The 6924-nt window shown below is 42.6% G+C and overlaps 1 protein-coding gene across 3 annotated transcripts in view; it reads right to left on the reverse strand.

The window, feature by feature from the left end:
• The window catches only part of G2e3 (G2/M-phase specific E3 ubiquitin protein ligase), a 43073-nt gene extending 41013 nt beyond the window's left edge, over positions 1-2060 (reverse strand). For 2 of the 3 annotated variants that reach the window (XM_013033471.1, XM_013033469.1), the window contains exons 1-2: positions 1933-2060; positions 1552-1621 (exon numbers count right to left, since the gene is read on the reverse strand). The gene's annotated coding sequence lies outside the window, so the exon portion shown is untranslated. Of the gene's footprint in view, positions 1-1551; positions 1622-1866; positions 1886-1932 lie in introns of those variants that run through there. The other variant, XM_013033470.1, reaches the window with a different exon arrangement.
• Positions 2061-6924: the final 4864 nt, after the last annotated feature.

The raw sequence follows: 6924 nt of genomic DNA on the forward strand, positions 1-6924 counted from the left end.
CTAATTTAATACTCACAATAATCCTACAAGAAGGTATCATCTCCATTATACAGTTGAGATAACTGGCGTACAATGAGAGGTCAAATAGCTTTCTCAAAGTCTCATCACTGTCAGATAATGGAACTGGGATTCAAACCATGGCAATCTGTTTTCAACTCTATCATTTAACCAACTATATTAGAACATTTTTATAGGGAAGACTAAGGCAGTGTTTTAAAAACTCTAAAACTCTTGCCTTTCAGTTAAATACGCAAACTATTCAACACAACCCTCTACCCTACTGATTCAGAGCCTCTAAGATTTGAAGTTCAGAAATCAGAATTTACCAACCTTTAAAGTAATATACATACACAATCAAATGTGAAATTCATTGATATGACTAGACAAAGGAAATAAAATACATAATGACAGTCCAGGCAGGGAAAAGTAAATTCGGGTGTAGAAGTCAATAAAAATAAAAACAATTATTTGCAGGTGGCATATTTGAAATGAACAGAATGCTTATTTGCAATCCTTGGGAAGGGACAGCCAGTGTCTCTGTTGCAGTCTTATGAAAAATATTTCAATGATCCTAAATATTTCCTCTTTAAATCTTTTTTTCCTAGTGTATACTGAAAAGTTTATTAGCAGGAATTGAGGGAAGGAAGAACTGCCAGTACTACATGAAGGAATGTTTTTATTCTGAATATCAAGTGCTACTTAAAAAAGGATGTCCATATAATTACACTGTACTGTTAAGTGTTAAAACCTTAAAATAAACTATCTTTCCCTGTAAAGCAATACCAAACTAGTCTCACAAGTTTTCCATTAAGAGACAAAACTACTAAACACGTACTCATGGTTTAACATTTACTCTTCAAAAAGGAATGACCTTTTTATTTTGTGGTCTGGGGGCGGGGGGGGGAGGGAATGTAGTTCATCACGAAAAACGACGTGGAAAAAAAAAAGAAAGGAAGGAGGGGGAAGGAAAAAGAAAAGGAAAAGAGAAGAGAAATCGAGAAAAATTTCAAGCTGGAAATCCATCCAGAAACCGAGAAAACAGAAAAAAAAAAAAGAAACGAGGATGGTACGAACAAGAAGAAAAATCCAAACAGCACCCACGGGCCTGAGAATTCTTCCAAAGGACTCTCTCAACAACCTATGAGCTGGGCGATGAATAGAGGGAGGAAAGAGGGCAGGGACAACGCTGGAACCCAACCTTCTCCCTATTGTTAGCAGCTGCGACCCCGTGCAACACGGCTGTTACTGTAGCCAGTGCAAATGAGTAAGTCTCCCTTTTATTTTTCAGTACAGGGGAGGTTTTTTTGTTTTGGTTTGGTTTTGTTTTTTTTTTTAAAAAAGGTCAAACGTGAAAGGAAAATATCCGGTTTTTCACATACAAAGGGGGCTCGGGTTTCAGTTTAAATGCCCTGGCCAGGCATTTCCAAAGGCTGTCATGAATCGGCCCGGGCACCCCTCTTTCGGAGGGATGGAGGGGAGGAGGGGGGCCCTTGCATCCGCCGGCTGACACCCTCCCTCCCTCCCCATCCCCTTCCTCCGCGATGTCCATACCTGCGACGACGATTGCTCGAGAGTCAACGGGGCTGTAGGCATCAGCATCCGAGCCGAGGGAACGGAAGCACTACAGGGTGAGAAGGACACAGGCACGAGTCAATCTCGGGGAGGGGTGGGGTGGGGTGGGCCGCCAGGCCTCCGACTTCTCACCACTCAGGCGCAACCGCCACACCGGGGGGGGGGGCGGCTACCCCAGCGCTCCAGCCGACTTCCCGGCCTCAGCCCCCCGCGCCCCTCGTCTCCACACCGGACACCCTCCCCCCCCGCATCCCGTCCCTAGCTAGGCGCTCCGGAGCCCCTGGCCCCCGCTACCCATTCCGTCCGTCCGTCCAGCCCGCTACGCCTCCTCCATCCGTTGGGCCCGTTCCTCTCTCTGACCTGCGCCGTTGCCTCGCGCGCGCGCGCGCCGAGCCTCAGGTTGCGAAGCGGCCGCGTCACACGCGTCACGCGCGGCTGGCGCTGTCCGGTCGCAGGACCACCACCGGCAGCAGCCTGCTCCACCAACGGCCCGGACAATTCAAATCTCTCGCTTCCGCTCGCTACTCGGAAGTGGCGGGCGGGCGGGCCCCGCCCCAACTGGGGTGGCGAGGGGGGCGGGGCCGGACGGGGTAGGGGAGGGACGCGGGGCGGGGCCGCCCGCACGCGCCTCCCCGTCTTGCTCGGGGAGAGGTGCGGCGCACCGTCCGGCGTCTTTGGCTGCGATTTCCTTTGCTTCCGTGTGTATTTATTTCAGATCCAGCGGACTTCTCCTTTGCTTTCACCCTCGGATATTACTTTCTGAATAGATATAGGCCTTTTGCCACGCAGGGCTGGTGTCCCTCGGGTGATCTTCGGGCATGGTCCCGTCCCTCCCCGGGTGGGCTTGCGGCGCGCTCCGCGGGCGGCTCGCCGCTTCGCCCCCCGAGGTCCGAGGAGAGTCCGGCTCCTTTCCGAAGTAGATCGGAGGGCCGATCTCCCCCCACCTCCCACCCCCGGCGAGCAGGGAGGAGGCCCGGAAGGGTTTCCTCTTTAACTTTCAGCTCTGAGTAAACAACCTGGTGTCGTGGTTGAGAAAAACAACCCACCTGGAATGTTACCCTGTTTTTGCCAGGCCTTCCTTGGTCCTGCCTGGGAATTCACACTTTTAACCCCTTTCCCCTCTGTGTGCGGGGGAGATAAAAGCCTGAGTGCACCCAGCAGTCACCCCGCTCCCAGGTGACCATTCCGAGCCCCAGGTAACAAGTTGGAGAATAAATGTTTGGGACAGCCCTCCCTCCCCAACGGAAGATCGTTTGGCCAGATTTCTTTTTAATCAAAGAACACGATATATTTTTGGTCCAAGCCTCTGAAGGGAATGCACCTGGGAGATTTAAGAAACTAAAGAAACTAAACCTAAAAGAAAGATTGACCCTGCTTTGATTTTTTTTAGGGAGGAAGGGGACAGAAGAGGTAGAAACTTAACTCTAATTTTTACTTCTGGAATTGACAGTGACACAGATAATACCTCTAATGGCATTAATTTATCCAAACGGATCTGTTAATAGCTCTCTGTCAAAAACAGAACTGGAAAGATTTGCTAGATTTCTAGGAATATCTGATACAATGAAGATAAAAAAGTTTTTATTAATGTACCTTGTTTTTCCACAGTAGAAAACATAATCTGTGTTCACCCATAAGGAAATGGTTAAGTTATCGTATTTGGGGATCTAATATGCTAACATTGCTGGCCCCAAAGAAATGAAAATCAAGTTGACATGACACTCCGATTTTCTCACGTTTACAAAAATCCTTTTAAAGTAAGTGTGTACATACAGCATACAAAGTTTCAGAATCTGTGGTTGGCAAATAGCCATGGTAACATAGAACTTTTATGTCATAACCATTTGATATAAAATACTTTACTTTTGAATTTTGTTTTTAAGGGAAGATTGTTAGAAATTGAATGCATTCTGGATACAGAATCAGGTGTCAGAAATACATAAATGTAGCATTTGATAGGCTATGTCCATTTACCAGTCCAATGAATTTCTTTCTTCACAAGTATTCTTCACAGGTATTCTTAAGTTGGTTAAAAGAAAAAAATTTGAAGTTGAAGTGGGGTGCTGGTAGCTCACAATAGTGGCTACTGAGATCAGTAGACTGAGATCTGGAGTTCATTGTTCAAAGCCAGTCCAGGCAAAAAAAAATCTGTGAGACTCATATCCAATTAGCCATCAGAAAACTGGAACTGTGGTAGAATACTAGCCTTGAGTGAAAAAGCTAAGGGATAGTGCCCAGACCCTGAGTTCAAGCCTCATAATTAAAATAAAATTCTAAGTTGACATGAAACCACAAGTTGAATATTCTCAAATTTCATTTGCAAAGACCCCCCAAAGATAAAAAGTCATATATGGTTAAAAAAGGACATATATGATACAGTATGAAATTACATAAATAAAATTGCCTAAAATCTTATATTTGTATATAAATATACAACATAATAGGTAATTTGAAAAAATATATTCTGAGTTCCCTTAGCCCTTTCTTAGGAATCTTGACTTCACCCACTGCCAGCCAAGTCTTCAGTCAGATCAATGAGTTCATTTCTCATCATTCTCATCTACAGTGGAGATCATTATAAGATCAAGCCAGATTGTATAAATTGTATAAATTGCCTAGAGCTGGTATTTATTAAGTAGCATACCCAGTAAATCACCATATAAGACTATTCCTTTTTCCAATAGACTACATGTAGGTGCTTTGGAATACAATCCATAAACAATAGTACAGCATTTCATGGACAAAAAAAGATTCAATAATCATTAACTGACAAAAGCCGGGCGCTGGTGGCTCACGCCTGTAATCCTAGCTACTCAGGAGGCTGAGATCTGAGGATCGCGGTTCAAAGCCAGCCCGGGCAGGAGAGACCTTGAGACTCCTATCTCCAATAAACCAACAGAAAACCGGAAGTGGCACTGTAGCTCAAGTGGTAGAGCGCTAGCCTTGAGCTGAAGAGCTGAGGGACAGCGCCCAGGCCCAGAGTTCAAGCCCCAGGACCGAAAAAAAAAAAAAAAAACATTAACTGACAAAATGAAGAAGAGTGAGAAAACACGGACTTACAAACTTCTTAAAATATTCACCCCCAGAATATTTAATGCATGCTTTGCACTGGCATTCCAATAGCTATCTTTCAAGTGAAACACAATTATGTTACTATTTCATTTAATAAAAGCTACAAAATCTGAGTAAAAAAAAAAAGCGAAAGAGTTTATTACAGTTCCAATAACCCCCTCAGTAATCTAAGAAATAAGTCCGCAGAAAATGTGAATTACTACTAATGGAATTTTTTTCTTCCTTGTTTTCCTGTTCCTATTTACTTCATTTGTAGCCAAAAATAAGACTAAAATTCTCTTGGGACCAGAGTCTACAAAAAAATAACTAATATGACTGCTTTGGAACAAGACTTCCTTCAATCTACTTTTCTCACCACTAAACAAAAACTGACAAAAATAATAAAATGTTGTTATTGAGCCAGGTACTGGTGGCACATGCTTATAATCCTAGCTATTCAGGAGGCTGAGTAGTGGTTCAAACTAGTTCAAAGCCAGCAAGGGCAGATAAATCCTTGAGACTCTTATCTCTAATAAACTTACTCAGAAAAAGCTGGAAGTGTTGCTGTGGCTCAAGTGTTAGGACGTTAGTCTTGAGAAAAAGAATCCAAGGAACAGTGACTAGACCCTGAGTTCAAGCCCCAGGACAGGCACAAAAAAGTAAGTAAAAATTAAGCAAAGAACAAAATGCCTAAAAACAAATTTTAAACTAAGATAAGAGGTCTTAATATTTTTAAAATTTAATTGGAGGGCTGAGAAGGTGGCTCAGTGGTAGAGGGCTTGCCTTGCATGCATGAGGCCCTGGGTTCCATTCCTCAGCACCACATAAGCAGAAAAAGCCTGAAGTGGGCTGTGGCTCAAGTGGTAGAGTGCTACTAGCCTTGAGCTGAAGAGCTGAGGGACAGCGCCCACGCCCAGAGTTCAGGCCCCATGACCGACCCTCCCTAAAAAAATTTAATTGGAGATTATACTACTATTCTAGTGTGCATATAAAAGAATAATATGTGAGAATTATTAGGGCATTTTAGGAAAATAAAAGGATTAGCATAGTCTGGGTAAATTTGTCTTACTCGAATAGTAAAATTTACCAGAAAGTTTTACTAGAAAGTTATTAAACAGACTAATCGTTATTTGTATGGAAAAAACAAAGTTAGGCATGCATCTTACATCATATATCAAAATTCTTTTTAAAGTATTATTAAGAAGTTGTTCGAAGACATTACAGTTCTGCTGAGTGCCTGTGGCTCACACCTGTAATCCTCGCTACTCAGGTGACTGAGATCTGACAATCACAGTTCAAAGCCAGCTGGGGCAAGAAAGTCCATGGGACACTTTTCTCTAGTTATCCACCAAAAAAGTGGAGCTGTGGCTCAAGTGTTAGAGCACTAGCAAGAAAAAAAAAAATCCTTGCGGACAGTGCTCAGGTCTTGAGTTCAAGCCTCAGAACCAGCACACATACATACAAAGAGGTTACAATTCCATAATCAAGATTTGCCTCCCAGATTTTTTTGACTCTCATCTATTTTCACATGAAGCAAAAATTTGGCCTATATTATGGTGGCTCCTGGTAATTCTCTTTTCCCCCAATTAATAATTTTTTAAAGACAGGGTAACTTTGAACTGGCCATTCTCCTGCCTCAGTCTCTTGAGTGCTGACATTCCAAGTGTACACCACCACAACCTATTTTCCCTGCTTGATGAATTTTATCATCCCTTACTCTTGATGAATTCCAAGTGTACACCACCACAACCTATTTTCCCTGCTTGATAAATTTTATCATCCCTTACTCTTGATCTTGTCTTTGCCGGCATTTTTATATTGTTTGTGTTAATAGCTCCCCCTCTTTTTCTTTCTCACCTTCTCTATGTTTATTCTTCTTCTCTGTTGTGACCAAGGTCTTCTATAATATTCAGAAATATTGTGATATTTGGGAGCACACATAATATCCCTATTTATGGCATAAATGATACATAGCTTTCACCCTATGATTTCAAAATAAATTAGTTCATATTACTAATTACCTTTTGTAAGTGATAACATATAAAATAAATAGAAGGACCTTGTGAATGTGTGACCTTCAGATCACAATGTATTTGTCAAGCATCTACTCTGATGCAGCAGTACTAACACATTTCGAAATGGAGTTGTAGTCATGTGTTCAGTAAAATGTTTCCAGAACTTCAATCAAACTACATTTTAGGAAATGTTTGTTGTCTGTTACCAAACATAATTCTCTTGCTTATTGTTTCAGTCACTAGAATGTTTTGATTTGAAATCGCAAAGTAACTGTGGTTAGGTGTC

The sequence above is a fragment of the Dipodomys ordii genome, unplaced genomic scaffold (genome assembly GCF_000151885.1).
Source record: "Dipodomys ordii isolate 6190 unplaced genomic scaffold, Dord_2.0 Scaffold168, whole genome shotgun sequence".
In the NCBI taxonomy this organism is placed as follows: Eukaryota; Metazoa; Chordata; class Mammalia; order Rodentia; family Heteromyidae; genus Dipodomys; species Dipodomys ordii.